The sequence below is a fragment of the Hipposideros armiger genome, unplaced genomic scaffold (genome assembly GCF_001890085.2).
Source record: "Hipposideros armiger isolate ML-2016 unplaced genomic scaffold, ASM189008v1 scaffold_540, whole genome shotgun sequence".
In the NCBI taxonomy this organism is placed as follows: Eukaryota; Metazoa; Chordata; class Mammalia; order Chiroptera; family Hipposideridae; genus Hipposideros; species Hipposideros armiger.
In genome coordinates this window covers 203,792-226,548 of record NW_017731890.1, presented here as the reverse complement: position 1 = coordinate 226,548, position 22,757 = coordinate 203,792, and the positions used below count along the sequence as shown (strand labels likewise).

The 22,757-nt window shown below is 42.2% G+C and overlaps 1 protein-coding gene across 8 annotated transcripts in view; it reads left to right on the top strand.

The window, feature by feature from the left end:
* The first annotated feature begins 454 nt into the window (after positions 1-454).
* The window catches only part of ZBTB40 (zinc finger and BTB domain containing 40), a 69,933-nt gene continuing 47,630 nt past the window's right edge, over positions 455-22,757 (top strand). For 2 of the 8 annotated variants that reach the window (XM_019668833.1, XM_019668828.1), the window contains exons 1-2: positions 455-622; positions 7,142-7,180. The gene's annotated coding sequence lies outside the window, so the exon portion shown is untranslated. The other 6 variants (XM_019668834.1, XM_019668830.1, XM_019668829.1 and 3 more) reach the window with 5 other exon arrangements.

Below are 22,757 nucleotides of genomic sequence, written 5' to 3'. Positions count from 1 at the left end.
AATTGGAGAAGGGAGAGGCGGGATCAAAATGCCTTTACTACATCACGATTGGTTGATTCGGGTATGTTAGCCTATCATGTCCGAGCAACGCCGAGCCTCTCCACCAATGAGAATACGTCTGGGGACGAGGCTCAGGTCACGTCTCTGCCTTGCACGTGAACAAGTTGTTTTGGAAAAACGGAAAGAAATCTTTGGTGTCTACTTTCTTTACAGATTTGAAATAAGATCCTAACTCCAGTGGTGCCCCAGCAAGGAGCAGTGTAACTCGATTAGAACTTTCCTAAGGGAGTGTGGGCAAGGGAGGGGGTGGCCAAGGGTCAGAGGTCAGAGACAAGGTCAGCAACCCAGCTTACTCCAGTGTCCTAGCATTGGTGGAGAGAGCGAGCGTGACGCAGGCCCCGCCCCCACGAGGCCCACCCCCAGCACGTGACTGAAGCGCAGGGCAGGCCGGATCTCCCCCTTGCGGCTTGTATCCTTTCCGCGCAGGCCTCAAGATGGCCGTCTTCTGGCGTCTGTGGCGCTGTTGAATGAAGAAATCTTTATTGTTCCCTTCGGGCAGGAGTGTTCGTGTCCTTTATGGCGCTGTCAATAAAGAACGGCAGTTTGAATCGGTGCTGAACAGGTAACCATAGAAACGGGGCTGGGACTCAGCGTGGAGACCCCTTTTGTAGCTGATGCCGGAGAGAGGCGCCCGATATGAGGGGCATGCAGAGACCCTTTAGCAGGGCGAATCTCGCCCGGCTCTGCCAAGTCCCAGCCTTCCCTCCCGCCCTGGGACGCGGACCCCCAGGGGCAGCCCACACCCCAGGCGCAGGCTCGGCTCTTGCTTCCCGCGGGGAAAGGCTGCGGGGTCCCAGCCGGGGCTCTCGCTCCCTCTGGGGCCTTCTCTTCGCCTGGGGCCTGCCCTCGCCCCGCACCGCCTCCTACCCTGCGCGATCGCTGGCGTCTCGCTGCTGATGCTCTTAATCTCACCCCCCTCCCCCGCCAAGTCCCTACACCAGGCGCAGGCAAACTGGCCTTGGGCCAAATCCGTCCTCCCACCCCCACCCACCCCCTCCTGTTTTTTGTCTTCCAGAAGCTAAGAATGGTTTTTACATTTGTTAATGGGGGGGGGGGGGAGAGAAGTATTTCATATGAATTTTGACAGTTACATGAAATCAAATTTTCAGAGTACATAAATGGAGTTTTATTGGAACGCAGCCATGTTCATTGTTTATGCTTTGTTTATGGCTGCTTTCCTGCTACAAGAGCAAAGTTGGGTAGTTGACACAGATGTCGCATGACTTTGATCACTTGGCTCACAAAGCCGAAAATATTTCTATCCGGCCCTTTACATAAAAAGACTGCCGACCCTTGCCGTAGACACAAGTAGACGGGGTCAGTGTTGTCCGGCGATTCCTCTGGCCACTTCTCATGAAATGGGAAACGCAAGTTATTTACAACTGTCCCATGCACTTAGAGCTCTTGGACAAAACACTGGTTTCCCTTACCTCTGCGGTCCTACTGATTTATTATTCAGAGTGGGAATTGTTATGATAAGCCAGGTGCTTTATTTATATTCATACCCAGCGTTTTTGTGCTAACAACACTTTATAAGCAAGTGTCCCTGTTTCTATTTAAGAGAAGGAAGCTTAGATTCTGAGTAGTTACGCTATTTAAGGGCGTACTACTTAGATTATAGGTATGCAAATTGAGCTCACCCCTGGAAGTCCCCTGCCTGATGACCCATGTCTTACCACTGCAGGTTTCTTCTTTCAAGGCCTTCTACCTGGGGCTATTATTGGTTCTTCCTTGGAATTGTATCCAAATCTTTGTGTGGTTTATGGAGATTTAATTACAGCCTCTACTGAAATTTCTACTTGGCTAAATCATCCAACTTCTGCCCACACCCCATTTTCTAATGTAGATGCCTTTCTTAGATGGCAGCAGTTCCCAAACCTAGCTATTCATCACTAGTTTAACAAATGGTTTTAGAACACCCCATGCTTGTATGCATGCATTCGCGAATTGTTCACCATTTGTTTGGCACCTACTTTGTACTAGAGATGACTCAAATCCCTGGAAATAGGGTGGTGAACAAGATCAACATAATCTTTGTCCTTTCACAGAATTTTGATTCTATAGGGGCTTGGATAGATGGTACACACGTAAATAAAGATAATTTCAAATACAGCTGTCATAGCATCATAATAATAAAATTAGTAAATGTATTGAGTCATTCCTCTGTGCCAGGGACTGCACGATGTGCTTGATTTACATGGATTATCATTTAATTCTCTCACCAACACTATGACATAGGTAGTATGAATATTCCCATTTTAAAGATGAGGACACCGAGACTCAGAGAGGAGCGATGTCAAGGTTACATAGCTAATGAATGCATAAGGCAGCTGGGACCTGAACCGAAACTGATCACACTCACCACCTGTATTATCCATCTATTTATCTTTTCTACCAACTGGGGAGGTCCTCAAAGGCAGGGACCACACCTTACCTGTTTTTGTGTCAGGGGCTAGCCAGTGCCCACAACCAGCATCTGGTAAATGTTAAATCAACAAATCCAGGCCATTTGTTGAGTAAATATTTGAGTGCCTGCTATGTACCAGGTACCACTGTGCTAGGCCAGGGTGAGCAAGATGGACCTAAAACCTAATTTCCAGGACAGTAAAGAAATAACAAAGTTATTCCAAATTGTGTCAACTACTGTAAGGAAAACAAAACAGTGCTAACCTGAGAGACTCATTTTACCAGGATGGCCCTGGAAGGCCTCTCTTGAGAAAGTAGTTTAAGCTGAAACTTGTTGAATGACGAGGAACTAGTCCACCAAGAAGGGAAAAGCGAGAGAAGTGGGGAGGCAGAACTTTTCAGTAGGTTCGAGACTGTGAGGTGGCAAGCACTCCGGGTGCTGGAGGACTGAAAGAAGTGAGTGAGTGTGCTATTGTTCATGGTCCTGTGCTCTGATCTCCGGCCCTGAACCCAGCTTTGCTGCTGATAGAGCTGCGTACTGCTGGGCCAGTTACACATTAGTTGTCTAATCAGTCAAGTATGGATAATGGTACCTCCTCAAAGGGTTATTGTGTGGATTAAATAAGAGAAAATAATAATAGGTTCTGAGTTTTCTTGTTGTTACACACGTTACTGAATTCTAATCAGGGAAAACTAGCCAAATTGGCCCCAAATGGAAACTTACTAAAAATGCTAAATAATAACAAAAATGTAGAAGTGTGTTACACACAAAATTGTGGGCATGTGTGTGTTTCTATCTTTTGGAAATAGGGGAACAGATCTTATTTTTCCTTAATGTTTCTGTTAAGAGATGAACTTTTTCCAACTGGGGTGTAATTTTTTTCAACCAGGATATAATTCTTTTTCCAGCCAAATTATACAACTGTCTATTCAGAGCATTTTTCATCATTTTAGTCTTTTAAGCTCAAAACCATTTGTGTTCCTCCATCATGTGCATGTGCATTTTCTTAAGGCATTCTAAGAAAATGAAAGGCTTTCTCTTCTAGTTGGTGATCATTTCAAAATTTGTTTACAAATGATTTGGGTTTGCCTCTGAAAGTTTTCAAAGTAATGTTGCATACTTTAAGCAGGGAATTGAATACTTTAAAGCACATATCAGACTTTTTGAGTAAGGGAAAATAATATGATGTTTGGGTTCATGAACATGAAAAATTACAGAGGCCGTAATAAATTGAGCAAGCTATATAAGATCAGCAATGTCAAGTTTTGCTTTAAACTGTATCCAGTAACCAGATGGCACATGTCATCAGAAGATGTAATCCAGCCCAGCAAACGGAGCGAGGAACCGGACAGAGTGGCATGTTAATGCAATGTTAAACAACAAGCCTTGAATTAAAGGGCTATTTTAGGTTTGGGTGGGACCTTCAAATTTAAAGTATTTCAGTTTTACTCTGTGATTTGGGTCTATTGGGTTCCAGTAAAGAGTAGGTGGTAACATTAGCTTTGAAGGATAATATAAAACTGCAGGAAGAGCCAGGACATACTGATTTGTTTTTCAGTCTATTTCAGTTCAAAGCATCATGGCAAACAGGCAGCACAGGAAAAAGAGCCACACTTTGGCGGTACTCAGCTGCTTTTGGAAATTGAGGAAGACTGAGTATAACCAAAATGTGGCTTATTTTCTTGGACTATCTGTCCGAAAAGATGCTTTGGGGGAGGCCCATTAGCTCAGTTGGTTAGAGCGCAGTGCTCATAACACCCAGTTGCCGGTTCAACCCCCACAAGGGCCACTGAGTTGCATTGAAAACGACTTGACTTGGAGCTGATGAGTCCTGGAAAAACACACATTTCCCCAATAACATTTAAAACAAACAAACAAAACAGTTGCTTTGAAATGAAATAAAAAAGATTGAAAAGCAAATTGGTATTCCCTGTTGCCTCATGCTGAGGATTCACATGACCCTTCTGGAGTTCTGCTGTACCAGCGCCCGGGTGGCAGGCAGTGACCTCTCATCCATCCTCTTTCAGCTCTTCAGGAGAGTGAGCTCTGATTTTTACCAGGACATTGACTTGGGCTATTTGGTTTTCTGTATCTCCAATAGTCTGCCTTCCAAAGTCATCATCTTGATAATGTGGAGAAAGCAAGCTATCACCACATAGAAGAAAAATTCAGTATTGAGGGCATTTTAACTCAGAGATGAGATTGTCACTTTTTTTAAAGTCATGCAGAGGGTGTGGTATTTCATTTGCAGAGAGCATGCAGTTTTGAGACTCCATCAGGCCTTGAGGGAGAGAAGGGTAAGGAAAGAAAGCTGGCTTACCTTACATTTCCCTGATGTTGTTATCCCCCAGACCCTGCTGTCAGATCTTCAAAATCCTGACACCAAGTATTTCATTTCCTTAGATGAAGTAAATGTGCTATAGCTGATCCACATAAGGCAGGGACTGATAATCTGGGGTGAACAGTGGAGTTGCAAGGGATCCACAAATCCTTTGAATTTGCCTGCAAATTGGTGTGAATTCATTTTTCTGGGAAGAGGGTCCATTCCTTTAATCAGATCTCAGAGGGGGTCCTTGACCCCTCAAAGGTTACAGAGCCAACAATGAAATGTCACATCGCTGAATCAAAGCAGTGATGAAAACCACCCTGAAACCAGGTACTTCCTACTGTTCTGTGGCCTTGACCTCTGAGTTTTAAAAATATCTTTTCAGACCTTGTTTCCTGCGTAAAGTGGTCAAGCACAGTTGAGTGTTCGTTTGTAATAGAGATATTTACCCAATGAGGTGCTTCAGAAATCCCTTCGAGACCCTTGTTCGTCCTTATTTCCCATGAGGCTGCTGAAATGGAGGCATATTGTCTTGGCAGCCATGTTAGCAGATACCATATTTGTTTCTTCTAACAGGTGAAAGGAAGAGAGGTAGAAGCCTAATACTTCGGCTCTAGACATCAGCTTCTTAAAGATGGTGTCAGTTCCTCAGAGTTAGGAGAGGAGGGTTAAGAGGGAAAGAGGAGGAAGAGAGGGATAGATTCAAGGAGGCAGAGACAGAGGAGTGAAGGAGGAGAGGGTGCTTCCCCAGCATTTGTCCATGAGTCCCTCTACCTCTGCGAAAGTAAAGAGCTTCTATTTTAAAGCCAAACTTATCTCAGAATTTCTCTAATGCTGGGACCTCTGAGAAAGTCAATTCATAGTTGTAATTTCTGGTTTTATTAGTACTCGGCGGGAAATAAGAGGAAGGAAATAGCTTTTAAATCTTTCTCTTAGGCTGTTTTATAAAAATGGTACTTCAATAGAAAACTTCTGTGGGTCAGAGCTTCTTTGGCCCATATAAGGTTTAACAATTAGTTGCTTATATTCAAACATCAGAGATTTTACAGCGGTATGACCTTTGGAGGTATTTGCATGAATGCCCTCTGCTACAGGCCCTAGAATCTGGCTCTGGGACAAATAATAGAGAATATTTTATGAAGGAAAGGGTCCAAGAAGGATGAGGGAGATTAGAAACAAATGATTACAAAGGTAAATAATAGCTTTTGAGGCTCCAAATATTGCTTACTTGAATTTTTTTAATATAAAAACAAAAGTGAACAGTATGTGATTCTGTGTCTGACTTTGAGAAGGTATTGCAAGGGTTACTGTAACCTGCTGATTTCCTCTGTTTCTCAGCTTTCAAGGTCTGCAGCCTGACTGTTGGGCTTTCCTTCTTGACTCCTTCAGCTCCGCATCCCCACTGGCTCTGAAAGATGCTGTCGGGCTCCGGCAGCAGTGAATTTGCCATTTTCTTCCACCTGGTACTTCTCTTTGATTCCTAGTTTCAGTGAATGATACCACAGGGTTGTCAAAGGCAGAAAAACCTGGGAGTCCTCCCATGATCTTTCCTTTCTCTGAACCTGCCACCCCCGTTAACACTCCTCACCCACAAAGAGCGCGCATTTATATAGGCTGTAAGCCTCTTGGGTGTCCCCTTTCTCTTTTGGTTAAAGCTACTATACTCTCTTGTCCTGGATTACTGCAGAAACCTTCTGTCGATACCTGGTCAGCTGGCTTCCAGCTTTGTTCCTCTTCAATCTGTTTTGTACACAGTTGCCAGTGATCTTTATAAAGCCCAGATATGAACATGTCACTCCCATGCGTAAAACTCCATGAAGACTGCCTGCCCTCAAGCTCTCTGGCTGCGCCGGTCTCAAGCCTCATCTCAGCACTCTGCCCGCTCCCCTCTCACCCTTCTACTTGAGCGCTAGTAAACGTTCAGTGGGTCGCAGAACTTCGTCCTTTCTGGGCCACACTCTGGGGCTTTGGGGCGGCTGGAGGTCCCTGGCCGAGTTATTAACCAGCAATGCTGTTATCCACACGAATCATTAGATTACTGAATATTTTAGTTCTCTATGTGGTTCCTTTGTCCTTACACTATACGCTACTTCAGATATATAGTCAAATACTGTCCCAAAGTCACTTGTAATTATTTTCTCTGTGTGGTTATGCCACCAACTTGATAAACTTGATAAACAGGTTCATTTGTTTTAAATTTTAAGAATTGCTTTTCAAAGTCTTTTTGTTTTTTTTTTAATGATGTAAACCATTTATATCATTCCAACATCAAAACTATATAACAAGGTACATTCAGAAAAGCTTTTATTTCATACCTGACCTGCCTTTTTTTTTTTTTTTCTTTTTAGTCTCGCTGCCAGAGCTTTGGGCTTTTGCCAACCTGTTAGGTAAGAAACAATATATCAGTATAGTTTAAATTTGTTTTCTCCTTTTATGAAATACAGGATATCTGCCCCAATGGCTATGGTATCAGTTGCAAAACAGTTTTTTCCAGTTTGTCATATGCCTGACTTTGCATATGTTTTATTGCTGCACAAAAGTTTTACATCTTTATATAGTCATATTTATCAGTCTTACAGTATATGCTTTAGATTTCGAATCGGAGAGGGAAGTTTGCCCTGCTTTCAGTTTAAGAGGAATTCATTGTTTTCTTCTACTACATACATGGTTTCACTTTTTTTTAAGAAATTTTATTGGGGAACAGTGTATTTTTCCAGGACACATCAGCTATAAGTCAAGTAGTTGTCTTCAATCTAGTTGTGAAGGGCACAGCTCCTTGGCCTATGTGGGAATCAAACCGTCAACCTCGGTGTTATGAACCTGCACTCTAACCACTTAGCTAACTGGCCGCTTCTGGTTTCACTTTAAGGAAACATCTAACTAAGATTTGGATCCATTTGGTATTTTTCTTGGCATTTATTGGGTTGTCGAGAAAGTCAATGACGCATTTTTGCAATGAAAAACAGAAAAAATACATCATGACTTTTCCCACAACCCAGTAGTTTGAAGGAGGACCCAGTTTTTTCCCCATTGGCTAGCCAGGTGTCCCAACACTAAAAGTTCTTACCTTTTCTCCACTGATTTTATTAAGATGCTGTCTTTCTTGGACACTAACCTCTTGTATGCATTTGGATTTCTTACTGGATTTTCTATTTTGGTCCATTGGTTTGTCAGTTCATATGCCATGACAAAAGCATCATAATTTAGGAGGCTTTATAATTTATTTTACTATTTGGAAGGGTCAATTTTTTCATACTGCCCTCTTTCAGCATTTCCTCGGCTGCTTTGGCTTGTTTATTCTGCCACGTGAACTTTATAATCAGTTTGTCTGATTTCAGGAGGAAACAACTTAGTATTTTTACTGAGATCATGTTAAATCTATAAGTTAGCTTAGGGAGAACTGACATCTTTATGATATCCAAGGTCACGGTCTATCTTTCCATTTGCTCAGGCTACTCTTATGATTTTTCAGGAGTGCTTTGTTTTTCCTTATATAAAATTTGTATGCTTCTTGTTCAGTTTGCTAGACTTTCATTCTTAACTTAAAAAAATAAACAATTTCTTTGAGAATCCCCCCAGAACTCAGAGAAGTTGCATATACCCAGAGTCCAGACTTTTTGCATATCATTCATTTCATTCTGAGATACACCCCCAACAGCCCATCTTGTTATATATTGTCCCCTTAAAATCCTTTCTGTTGTCTGTCTGCCTGTCTTTCCCATTCTCGCTACTTCACTCTGTGTCCTACATACAGTAGGCAGTCAATACACAGTCGTCGAATGGATAAATACAGCAGTAAGGGGACAATGAAAGTGGAAGGAAGAGTAAGAATCCTGTAAGACCTATAAGTGTACATTCTGCAGCGGTCAGTTCACTGGGTCACAGTATTTTATTTCCTCATTTTCCCTGTCCCAGAATTTTAAAAAATACCGTGTTGGTAATAATAGTTACCATTTATTGAGTGCCTACAAAGTGCCAGGCACTATACTGGGTGTTTTACATAATTATTTCTTGTAATCCTTACAGCAGCCAAGCAAGAGGTACTATCATCCCCATTTAAAAATTATTATGGAAATTTCAAATGTACAAAAGTGAGAATAGCATTATGAGCTCCTGTATACATGTTAACTCCATTTTACCCTTGAGAAAACAGGTTTCGAAAGGTTAAGTAACTCAAGGTTACAAAGCTCAAGTCAGCTTTAGAACCAGACTCTTTTTTTAGCTCCTTATTAAGACTGTTTTTCAAATTTTAAACTCCAGCTGGCTAGGGAAAAGCCCAGGGAAGGAAGACAGTCTTCTAAACTCAAACTGGTCGTATTTTATTAGTCTTCTCTTCTCATTCATATCCCAGATACTGTTGCACTTCTACCATTTGCAAACAGTAAGCACCCCATCATTAATTACTCCTTCTCTTATGTGCTCTGCTCACACTTTGCTTTTTTTTTTTTTTGTCCAGTTTTATTAGTGCAAGCTGGTATTAGTTGATTTTTAAAGGCCTGCCGCTCTTTGGCCCAGCTCCTACATAGCATGATGTCAGGAACCTGGTAGGAGCCTACACGTTTAAATAACAGTGAGACGTCCTGCTCATGTAGCCCATAGATTGGTGTGGTTTATAACTTCTGAATGTGGCACTCATTAAATTTGGCCACCCTAGACCCCAGCTGCTCAGAGCTGGCACTCTGCTGTCAGCTGCCCTCACTTCCAGTCAGATTCACACCAGAGGGAGACTTTCTGAGGTCAGAGTCCAAGACAGCAGACTAATGGGCCCCTAGAGTTCTGAATTTTTTACCCTGGGCAGCTCAATGTTGAGGGCGAAATTATCCATGTCTTCTTTGAACACTTTTGAGCAAGTACTATAGACTCCTACAGGCTCTTTCCCAAAGTTAAAGACAATACAGAAGTTATGCCATTTTGCAATTTTTTTGTTAGCTTCTTAAATTAACCCTCTTTTCATGCTCCCTGGTGAGGGATGAGAGAAAGGTAAGAAATGAAAATAATGCCCATTTCTTCAAAAACCAAAAACCCCTTTTAGCACTAGGAGGAGAAGAGACTGGAGTTCATCTGTGAAATGTCCACAGAGCTGGACTGAAGGCTGGGTGACCTGAGCAGTGTCATAAGGATAGCATTGTGGGAAGCTGAGGGCTCAGCCTCTTCAGTGCTTCTGCTGTGTAGCTACGAAGGTATAAGAAAAGAAGGATTTTACACTGAAAATGGTGCTCTCTTCTTCCCATCTGTGTCATACACTCTTCGAGAGCAGGGTTTATGCTGAATTTCTCTCTGTGCAGCGTCAAGCCTCAGTTCAGGGCGTTTGGCTGGACACACTGTCCAGGGATGAGGCTGGGAAGTGGGGCCTTGGAGTCACGCTGGAGCTGCCAGGGAGCCACATACCCCAGCGGCACTAGAGCCAGCTGTGTGACCTGGGTGGGACACGTCAGGGTGGGGGGTGGGGGCTTGAGGAATGTGTGTGTGTGGTGTCTCATATATCCCAGAATAAGTTGATTCTAACTAATGTCATCTGCTGTCACTTAAAAATTGCTTTATTTACTGTGTATCTTTGCAGTGTCTCTGAACAGAGAAATTACCATAAAAATAGGAAAAAGACTCTAGGATCAAGAGCTGCACTGCTTTGTAAATTCTCAGGCTCGGGTGAGGTACAGTGGTAAAGGTCCAAGCTCTGGAGCCGGACAGCGTGGGTTCATTTGCTGACTACCTACCACTCACACTGGCTTTGTGATTTGGGGGGAGTCATTTAATCTCTCTAGGTCTCCACTTTTCCAGTTGAAAGTGGAGTTAATAATAGTAACTGCCTCACAGGTTTTGCAAAAATTATATAAGGCCGCCCATGCAAAGTGCTTGGTCAGTGCCTGGGATATAATAAATCTTAGTAAATGTTAGCTGCATATTGTTAGGCCACTACCTTAACCCTTGCCAACTGTGTCTGCCTTTTTCCCTTTTCCCAAATGTCTTCCTCATTGCTTTCCACTTAGAATATATAGTTCAGACATAGGTGACAGTAAGAGTCTCATTTCTGTCACCAGTGAACTAGAAGATCTTAAAACACTTTACTTCTTATCACTTCAGTTTTGTCATCTGCAAAATGTGGGAAATGGACTATGTGGTTTCAGAAGTTCTTTGTATCTTCTTCTAATTTTCTGTCAGTTTAAGGCTTTGTATGAAATCTCTAATTACAGCCCATTTATCTGTGAGAGGCCTGACCCTCCCCCATTCTCTCTCCCTTTTCTAGCTGACTCCCATCTCAGCCATATGAAACTAGTATAATGTGGCTGTCTAAAAATTCTTTTCTTATTTAAAAAAATTGTAACATTTGACATATATAGAAGATGCATATGTAACATGTAAAATGATGAGGCAGGGTGATTTTTTTTTTTAATTTAAGAATTTATTGGGGAATTGGGGAAGGGGGACAGTGTTGGGGAACTGGGGAAGGGGAACAGCCAAGTTGTTGTCCTTCAGTCTTAGTTGTGGAGGGCGAAGCTAGCTCAGCTCCAAGTCCAATCGCCATCTGGCTGCCTGTTGGTAGCTCGCGACAGCTCAGCTCAAGGTGCTGTGTTCAATCTTAGTTGCGGGTGGGCGTAGCCCACCATCCCATGTGGGAGTCAACCAACAACCTTGTTGTTAGGAGCACGTGCTTTCACCAGCTGAACCACCCTGCCACCTGATGACAGTTCAGCTCGGGCGCAGCTCACTGGCCCACGTGGGAATCAAACCAGCGACCCTGTTGCTCAGAGCTCGCACTCTTAACCAACTGAGCCACTCGGCTGACTCCCAGAGTGATTTTTAAAAAGTATATCTGTGGGCGCAGCCAGTTAGCTCAGTTGGTTAGAGCACAGTGCTCATAATACCAAGGTTGCCGATTTGATCCCCACATGGACCACTGAGGTGCTCCCTCCACAGCTAGATTGAAACAACTACTTGACGTGGTGCAGATGGGTCCTGGAAAAGCACACTGTTCCCCAATAAAATAAAATAAAAAAAAAAAGAAGGCGCATCTGTGAACTGACCACCCAACCTAAGAACTAGAACAACAAATATTTTGGCAAATGTATTTTTATGCTTCTGTTTAACATTTGATGCATGTTTAAAATATTATAGGAAATGTCCTTTATGTATATTGTTGACTCATTTAAATGTAGTGGCTTATTATTACTTATAACTACCCCATGAGATAAAGACGAATATTACCCCCATTTTACATATGAGAAAACTGAGGCTTAGAGAGTTAAGAAACCTGCCTGAAGTCCTACAGCTAGTAAGAAGGGCACAGCTGCAGTTCACTTCCTGGGCCCTCTGTTTCCAGAGCCTGTGCTCCAAACCTTTACTGTAAGCCCATAGCCTCTGGAGTCCCAAGGCCTGCTTTGGTATTCTTTAGTTGTCTGAGCTCTTTGATTTTTACATTAGACTAGTATCTTTGAAGTTGAAATTTGGTATCGTGTTACTGTGTGGTCCAGATTTATTCCCTGCTGAAGAAAAGTGTATTCTTGTAATCAAATGGGTGAAAACTCAGAGCTCATCCATATGTTCAGGTCAGAGCAAAATGTCTGTCAGGGCTAGAGACAAGGTTGGATGTGAAAGCATTGGAAGCGATGATTGCTTGTTGCAACTCTTGACTGCAGGATATATGCATGAGTCGTGTTAGGTGTAGTGCAGTCACTGTCCCTCGTCACTCATTAGATGAATATGTTGCTTAGGAGATCATGCAGTTTGGCCTGTCAAGAGTCATCTTGGATGAACTACTGGATCAGAACGGCATGGCCCAGAAAGGCAGATAAGTCTCTCAAAGCCTCCTTCCATTTTAATAGCCTTGAAAAATCGCTTGTTTCTATGAATTAGAAGATAAGAGGACACAAGCAGTTTGTGGTGCCAAGCATTTTGATGTTTTGCCTCATTGTGTTTTATAGAATGCTTCAAAAGAAGAGTTTCATTAGAAATTGAGAGAAGCTGAAAAAAGAAATTAGTTGAATGGAATGATTATTAAGGCTTTTCAAGAATCCGATGCCAGCTGCCAGTTTTAAGATGTGGCAACCCAGCTAATGATTGATCCTTAATCTGCTGTCTCTACCTCCTTGAGAAACTGGTGGTGAGGTGATGTGGTGATGATGACGATGACAATGACGACACTGACGGCAGCCAGCAGCTAATTCATTTATTGAGCATTTAGTATGTCCCTAGCATATAGTGTTGGTGCTTTAGGAATGTTAACTCATTTAATCTTCTAACCCGGTGAGAGAGGAATAATTATTACTCATGTTTTGTAAATGAGGAAACTGTGCCCCACGCAGGTTAGGTAGTTTTCCCAAGATCACACAGCTCGAACATTCAAGCTTCATACCCAGGTGGTCTGGCTCCAGCTCCAACCTTTAACCTCTAAGCTACACTGCTGCTCGTGACAGCCATGGGACCGAACCCCAGACAGGGTGCAAATGGAGAACACTGCGTGTAATTTAAAGAGCATGTGCACGCTTCCTCCTCTCCCCAGTCAATCCATGGATGGGGTTAAAACCCCACCCCTAGGCTTATGTAAACGCCTTGCTGGGAGAGAGTGTATCTTATTAACTTTGCTTGGTACCTAGTAAAAGCAAAATAAATGTTAATGAGTGTATAGTATGTTGGAAATGACATTGGCTTTGTAGCCAGACAGACCTACCTGGGTTTCTATTTTTAAGTTTCCTGGCTGTAAAAATAATGTACGTTTACCATAGAAAATTTTGAAAGGTGTGAAGAAGAAAATAAGTTCCTCACAATGACACCACCTCGGGATAACCACTGTTAGCATTTTGAAATAGTTTGTCTTTTTTAATGCAAATGTGTATATGCATGCACAATATATTTTTAAACCAAATTGGAATTATAGATATAATTACATGCTGGTTTTTTTTCTGTTAGTATATTGAAAGCATCTTCTCACATTATGAAAAACCTTCAAGAGCCTAATTTTAAAATTTTAGATATAATTCATATACCACAAACAACCCATACCCATTAGCATTCACCCCCAAATCTCCCCTCCTCCCAGCATCTGACAACCGCTAATCCACTTTCTGGTTCTGTGGACTTGCCTATTCCGGACACGTCATATAAATGGACTCATACACTATGTGGTCTTTTGTGTCTGGCTTTTTTCACTTAACATAGTGTTTTCAAGGCTCACTCATGTTGTAGCACATATCACTGCTCCATTCCTTTTTGTTGCTGAATAATATTCCATTGTATAGGATATACATTTTGTTTGTCCATTGATCTGTTGATGGACATTTGGGTTGCTTCCACTTTTTTGGCTAAGTAACAGCCAAATCAACATTCATGTGCAAGTTTTTGTGTAGACATATGTTTTCAGTTCTCTTGGGTGTATACGTGGGAGTGGAATTGCTGGGTCATATGGTAGCTCTGTGTTTAACTTTTTGAGGAACTGACAAACTGTTTTCCACAGCAGCCACACCATTTTATTTCCCCACCAGCAGTGGATGAGGGTTCCAGTTTCCTCACATCCTCAGCAACATTTGTATTTTCTGTGTTTGTTTGTTTTATTATAGCATCCTGGTGGGTGTGGAGTGGTATCTCATTGTGGTTTTGATGTGCATTTCCCTAATCACTACTGATTTTTGAGCCTCTTTTCCTGAGTTTACCGGCCATTTTGTTTACTTTCTTTGGAGAGACGTTTATTCATATCCTTTGCCCGCTTTTAAGTTGGCTTACTTGTCTTTTTATTGTTGAGTTGTAAGAGTTCTGGATACTATATTCTGGTAGACTATATTTATATATTCTGGATACTAGACTCTTATCAGATATATGATTTGAGAATATTTGCTCCCGTTCTGTGGGCTGTCCTTTTACTTTCATGATAGTGTCCTTTGATACACAGAAGTTTTAAAATTTGATGAAGTCCCAATTTATTTATTGGGGGGGGGTTACTTGTGCTATAGGTATCCTAGAGAGTAATGTTCCATACTATGACTGTATACCATATTTACTTTAAAATCTCGTACATCTAAGTTTCCAGTTTTTAATCATTAATGTTATTTCTCTGAATACAGTGTACATAAATATTTCATTGTATCTCTAGTTATTTCAGTATTGATTCCTAGAAGTGGGTCTAAAGGCACAAATATTTAAATTTTTTTCTTCTATCCTGGGCTTCTAATTTTTTAATTTATCCTTCATCCTGACCTCATTAAAATATTCATTAATATATATTTTAAATACCTTAAATAGCCACTTACAATTTTTGTTTTGTTTTTGTTAAGTCACAAATCTGCTTAGAGTTCTACTAATGATAGTAGATTGGGAAATTTTCAATCATGTATTCCCTGAGACACTTTTGGGCAGTTTAATGGCTTAAGGATAATTATTTTCTCATTGAGAGAGCTATCAGTGGTTGATATTTAATCAACATTCAAAGAAAAACAAACAGTAAATGTGCTGTATTTACCGAGTATAAGTGGTTGCCAGCCTGTGAGATAATAGGAAGCACCCCTCCATGGAGGGTATATTGTGTATACTTGGGAGTTTCGTATTTTAGTTCAAGTACTGGGCTCTGGGTGAGGCCCTGCCATTACCTGGATACATGACTTGGAAGGTCACTTAAATTTCTATCAGTTTCTTCATCTGTAAAATGATAGGGCTGAATTACAGCCTCTAAGGATACTTCTAGTTGCAGACTTCTCTGATTTTTATTATCCTTCTGGTCAAGAATCATTTCATGTATGTTTGGTATTGAGTAATTTTTCAAGTTTTAATCAGTGATGTGTGACAGAGTGGTGTGAAGGCCGGCAGAGTAACAGGCGAAAGAAGGGCGTGGGAGGAAGGAGCAGGTGAGGGCTCAGCGGGAGAGGGGCTGAGGCCTGAGTCTGGTGTAGCCAGTGGAAGGCAGGTCCCAGGTGGGAGTTACAGTAGAAGGCGGCTAAGTTGGCCGTGAGTTCACTGGGCTTAGGCTCCTGGAAGGAGGAGGGGCTCTGATCTGCACTAGATGGATGTTTGGAGCCCTGACAGGAAAGCCTGTTGGGGGAGGCGGGGAGCAACAGGAGGGCACTCCTTACATTCTTAAGAGAGACTGAAAAATTAGGACCTGGTCAGTGCTGTTAGGTTCCTGCACAAGGTTACTTCAAGGACAGAGCTGAGTCCAACTATATCAAAAGAGATACTGGAGCCACAGAAGAGTCTAGGAACTCGGTGATGGAGATGACAAGACAATGGCAGCTGGCACTGCCTGTGCAGTGTACATTGACCTCAGACGCCACCTGCCCAGTCTGGGGGCCAGGAATTGACTTCCATGGCAGTGACAGATGCACAGGCTTCCAGTGAATGTAGCATACAGTCTCTTCTGTAATTCCTAAAAGGCTTTCTGATGATACTTGACCTTGCTACTTAAATTTTTTTTATAGATAACTGCAAAGAGTAGGCATATTTCACTAGTCAATGAACTAATAAGCTGACTTCTGATTTCTGTTTTCTTCTCTTAAGAGTTTAGACAGTGATGTCTAACCTCCCCAAATCCAATTAACTGTGAGACTTGTATAAGATAGGGTTTTTGTTTCTGCAAGGTTGACAACGAAACCAGACCTTAAGTTCAAGCCATGGAGGGAAGTCTTGGATGCCAAGCCAGTCAGCTGGTCTGTTCCAACAGCACTCTTTCCCAGATACACATCCCCATCCATCTTTCAGCAGAGACCAGCGGCAGAAACAAGGTACCTCCTGTGAGGCCACCCAGCAGCACGTCTCTGTGAGAGGGGTTGAGGAATGATAGCAGTGAGCCGGGAAATGCTGTGAAGACTAAGGTAGTAATTAAAAGCAGGGAACCAGGCAGATATGCATTTGAGGCCTGCTGAAAGTTATTAGCTGTGTATCTTGGGCGAGTTGCATAACCTTGGACATTCGTTTCCATGTCTGTCAATTGGGGATAATAATGATATCTACCTCATAGAGATGGTAGGGAAATTAAATGGGAAGTGTATGGACAATGCTTACACCATGCTGGGTCTTATTACCATCATAGAGCACTTGATGACCTTGCCAAAGGCGTTCAAGAGATTCAAGGATACGAAAAAGAGCACAGACCAGTGAATTGGGCAAAAAAGTTTTAATCACCTCCTGTTCACTCCACTGATAAGGGAGGGAATCCCACCCTAGGGTTGTGGCTGAACACAACACAGGACACTGGACAGATGAGACTGACAGCAGTTTATTAGTCACATATACACCCAGCCCCAGAGAAGGACACAGCTTGCCACGCCAGACCCCATGTGGCTGCACTCGGGCTTTGGGAGGCAGGCTTTGTAGTATTAGAGGATGGGGTATCCCCTGGTTCCTTCCAGAGGATGTGATAGTCTTATTTGAATAATTGAGGAACTTGGGGGGACTGAATCCCACTACTCAGGGATAAGCAGGAACTATCCCTGGTCCCTTTGGTAAGGAAGATTGTTTGGCCAGGGGACCTTGTCCATGGAAGCAGAGTGGGTAGTGGAATTATGGTTAAACCCGTTGAGACTCTGCTGATTTTACTAGATGCCAACGCAGCACATAATATTGAGCCTTAATTTTAGACTTTGTGCTAGGAAGGAAAACCCAGGCCTTGGAACGCTATGTAATCCGGTTTCCAGGGGATCTGGGTAGGAGGAAGTAGAGTTGTCTGATTCTGTGAAGGAAGACCGATGGCATGGTGGCTTGAAAGGACCCTTCACAGTAAATCACATACAGTGTCATGAGCTAAGATGTCTTCACTATATCCAGTTCAGCATGCATTTATTCATTGGCTGCACCATCCTCGGCCCTTCCAAGGCTTAACTAGGTTCAGTTGACCCTTGCCTGTAGGTTAGGAGTAGAGGTCAGTCTACTGGGAAGCCGGCAAGTCCTGGGAAGACCGGGTTGCTGAAGTGCATTTTAAAGGAGTTTGGGTGGGCGCCAGGCCATAGAGCTATTCACCTAAAGCCTGGTCATTGGAATCTTCCACATTTTGTAGGTTTTTATTCCCAGAGCTGTTTAGAGTTTGTTTTTCTGGCTGGAGCAAAGGGCAGGTGCAAAAGGAAAGGATTTGAGGATGACTTGTGACTTTTGAGAGGAGAAGCATTGCTTAAAACATATGATAATTCGATATGAAAAAAATGTGATTTGAGAAGAGGCAGCGTGGTATTGTCCTTTGTGACTCAGAGAGGGCTCCTTGGACCAACAGCATTCATAGGACCTGGAACCTATTAGAAGTGCAGAATTCAGGCCCCACCCCAGAACTTTTGGATCAGAATCTTTTCTTTGACAAGATGCCCAGGTGATTCTTATGCATCTTAACATTTGAGAAACTGTTCTAGTGGATAGAAAAGCGGGAGCTTTAGGATCAAGCCCACTGGATTAAAGTCTCAGTTCCTCTACTGATTTGCTGTGTGACCTTGGGCCTGTGCCTTAACTGCTTCACTATCAGGACTTATTTGTAAATCCAGGTTTAACTATCTTGTTGGGTTGTTATATTAAAGGGAGTAACGTATAAAAAGTTCTTAGAAACACAATAAGGTATTTAATTATTAGTAGGCTCTTATTCGTGATTATTTGGTGAATAATACCCTAGTATAATTTGGTAGAATATGAAAAGAGAGCAGGATATCATCAGGACTGTGTTGTGAGACATGAATTGGTAATTGATGTAATTGGTAACAGTCTCCTGAGCCGATGGGGTTGGCTCACTAACCAGTTCCCTCAGGGTGAGACTGGAAGCGTACTTGTTAAGTAACCAAGAGTTGACAGCTATACTTCTTAATGGCTGCTGAGCTCTCGGAAGGGAGAATTATCTGCACAAGTGGCAGCTAAGTCTGGGCATCCAGCGCGGCCTGCACGTTATAAAGGAAAGAACCATGGCTTGAGAATTGAGACCTGGGCTCAGCTCTGCCCCTTGTTAGCTCTGTGGCCTTGAACAAGGCATTTGGCATCTCTGAGCCTTAGTCTTCATCTGTAAAATGAGGGTAAATGGGATGATGAGGAACGAATCCCAGTATATATGCCAAGTGTTATGGTCCCGGCATCATCCCTGCTGTCTATCCCAGAGCTCACTGGCCAGCCCCCCAAATCCCCAAAGGTGAATTTTGTGCCTGCTTCAGCCGCTTTAGAATCTTCAGTCCTGGAGTTCTTCAGAGCTGCTCTGGCTACCTGGACACACTAATGACCCGAATGCACCTTACGAAAGCACACAGGCCGTTCAGGTACAAATCTCAGGGATTGGACCAGTAGTAGATTAGCATTTGGGATGGAATGATGGTAGCGATGATAACATTAGAAATAACAATGCCGATACATAGGAAAAGATACCACCATAAAGCCAGGAGCGTCAAATACAAAAATCTCCATCCCTGACGCTATACATTGCTGCCTTTCAGGCCTCAGTGTAAGAGACCAAATGACAGCTGCTTTTGAACTTGAGAAATCGGGGCCTGCTAAAAGCTACAGTCACCCTTTTCTAACCTCACCAATCCTCCTTGCATTCTCAGAAATAATTGCTACTCGTTCTCTTTTAACTTAGCCGATTCCTTAGATACCTTACATTTTACATCTTTGTGTGTGTAGCAAATGCCCCATTTCTTGTCTCTGAATGTGTGATCTTTGCTCTAATTATGTTGAGAGCGCCTGTTATTTCACCTGATTCTGGTTGTTTGTGAGAGACTAAATAGCCATGGGGTTAAAGCTGACTGAGATCAAAGAGCAACTCAGCCTCTCAGGACCTCAGTTTCATCCCTTAAAAAGGAAAGAGATTGGACTAAGGTCATTTGGTCATGCGACAAGAGTACGTGACAAAGTAATGAACTTCTGTTTGCTGAAAGCAATGAATAGGGCTCAGCAAGGTCCCATCCAGCTTTCTGGTTCCAGCAGAGCCCAGGCATCAAGATAGAAGTAAAAGTTTTATTCAGAAGATAGGGATTATCAATAGCAACAGTAAAACAACAACAACAAAAAAAAAACTTAAAGCAATAAGGTTGCATCGAGCCAGACCCTAAGAGAGATGTCTCGCACCGTGAAATAGATGTGCCCCAAAGAGAGTGCGAAGTTGTTAGGGGAACCAGAATAGAGGACCCTTCATCAGGTATTAGAATGGCTTTCCTCTCTTGGATATTGGGATACAGAAATCCAGGCAGAGGCGGATCCAGCTTCTGCTCCATGGAACTGCAGTCGTTTAGTGGGAGACAATATACAAGGTGTGATCAAACAATATAGTGAATGTTTAAATAAAAAAAATTATTACAGTAAAAGACACATTGCCATTCATCCCCCTCAAAATACTCCCCACTCGCTTTGAACACACTTATCTCCTCATTCTTGCCACTTTCCGAAGCAGTTCTGGAAGTCCTCTTTTGTGAGTGTCTTTAGTTACACTGTCATGGCTGCCTCGATGTCTTGAATTGATTCAGAACATTTATCTTTCATGGTCTTTTGACTTTGGGGAAGAGCCAGAAATCACACTGTGCCAGATCTGCTGAATAAGATGGATGAAGACACACTGTAATGTTTTTGACAGAAATTGCTGTACTAGAAGCGATGTGTGACATGGAGCCTTTTCCTGTTGTGATCACAAAATACGATAAATGCTGCTGCTGCATGCCATCCGACGGAAAGCCAGGGACCTTCAATACGGGAAGCGGTACATCAAACCTCGGTAACAGTGTGTGACAAGTTTCAACAAGTTCAGTGCAGTCAGTTGGGTGTGAGCTACGGTTGAGAGAAGGTATGTTTTCAAGTGTGCCGTCAGTCATCTTCCATCATATAACACTCCGTGTCACATATTGCTTCTGGTGTATGGCAGTTTCTGTCAAATAAAAGCATTATGGTGTGTCCTCATCCACCTTATTCACGTATTCTTACCCGGGGAACTTTGACTGGTAAAGGTCTTCTCTAATTGTGCTGTTTCTATTTCAGAAGCTCTTCCGTCAAAACGGTGTAAGCTCCTCTGCGCATTTTCTGGCCTCCCTAACTGACGCAGCCTTGTGCTGCACAGCTCCTGTTACATGGGTGTTTTCGGAGACCCACCCTGCCCAGCCCAGTGCCCATAAAAGGATGGCACCTGTAATACTTCCTGGATGCCTTTCCAGTGCCAGGAGCAGTACCAGTTGCCTGTGCACACACATTATTTCCAGCATACATGCCAAGTGTGCCTCTTCTGGAACTGGGTTCATGGTTCCCCCTCTGTCTGCAGTTCTTTACCTTTTCGCCCTTGCCTGTTGAAATTATACCTAACTTGGATTTACCTGCTCCAGCCGTTTCCCTTTCCCTGCCACTCCCCAGGATCAGTCTGTTTTTTATTCCCCTTCTCGTCTTCCCTCTTCTTGTCTCTCGTGGATTGCATCTTTTTAAGAGTTCTGTTTTCGATCATTCCGGTGCCGGGTCAATTTTATTACAAACTCCCTCGGGACACCAGGATCTTGTTTTATATTTCACTTGGCTCCCACAGCACCTAGCAATGTGCCAAGTAAATAGTAGGCGATTGACCCATGAATAGTTTATTGGTTGACGTGTGTATTGCTGGCCGAAGACGTATGGGGAAATAAATACAGTAAATTGGGGAATAGCAGGTCCATTTCCTAGCCACAGATAAGAGCCTCTTCCTCCCTGGTATTGGCAGCAAAGGGCTTTGTGTGAGTGCTTTGCTAAGGTCATTGTCAGCAGTTGTGGATTTCAGAGTGTCTACTTTATTTAATTAAGCAATGCATATCGAAACTCTAAGTCTTTATTCCTCTTTGTTCATTAAAAGGATTCCATATTTTCTGCCAACTATGACTTAGTTTTCCCTTTGGTATTTTCTGGTTTTTCTCCTGTGTCTGTTATTTCTTTGTAACGTAAAGAATCCCCAAACTTTCAATTCCTTTTTGGAAATAGAATAAAATTTTAAATATATATATTCTTTGTGCTCCCTTTAGAAAGCTGGCCTAGTTTTTCACTTTGTGTTGAATTTCCATTTGTGTTTTGGGTCATTATGCAGCACTTAGTTCAACCCATTAAGTTTTTTCTAAGTATCTTTATTCTATATCAGAATAGTCTTTTCTTGAGGCTTTGATATAGTTTCTTTGAGGAACATTCATCTGTCTGGTGCCCTTTTGTTGCTTAAATGTTCTTCCCTTGGGACCTTTGACAGCTTTTCCAAGCCTAGCAATTTCAGTAAGTATTGCACTTAATCACATAATTTAGGTTGCCTCTATACCAGAATTTATAGGACTCACTTAGAGATTCCAAAATGCGGTGCTTACACTATAGTTTCTTAACTCTGAAAATACACTTTTGTGACATTGTATCTAACGCTATATCCTCTCTCCTCCATTTAACTTCCTTGCAAAGGGAGTTAGGGCTAAACTCAGTAAAATACATGTTAGAGGCTTTTACACTTTACTTGTGAGATCAGCAAAGTATGATTTAGCCTCTATAGTATATTTCAGCAGCCCCCAAATCGCTAGTGTACCCCTCATGATTATATATTAGATTTATTTAATAGCAGTATTCTGTGCCTGGAAGTGCTCTACAAAGATTATAGAGTTTCATTGTTTATTTACAGATAGATACTTCAGCTGTCTTGTCAGATGGCTATTTTCCCAACTATTTAATGAGAATGATTCACACCTTCTTTTGGTGATAATAACAGCTAACACGCATGGTATTTACTACTTGCTAAGCACTATTTTACGTGTAAACACTCCCACACACTAATTCTGTTATAAGCAACATATAGCTGGTTTTTAAAAAAATCCAATCAGAGAGTCTGTCTACCTTTAACAAAGTTTAATCTGCTGCTTTATTGTGATTACTAATACATTTGGACTTATTTCTATCATCATAAGTTATTTTCTATTTACTACACTTTCTTGGGCTTCCTTTTCCCCTTTCCCTCTTGCTATTGGATCACTCATTTTCATTATTCCCTTTTATACCTTTTGTTTATAAATATTTATTAAACTTCCCCCCCCTTATATCCATACCTTTTTTTTTTTT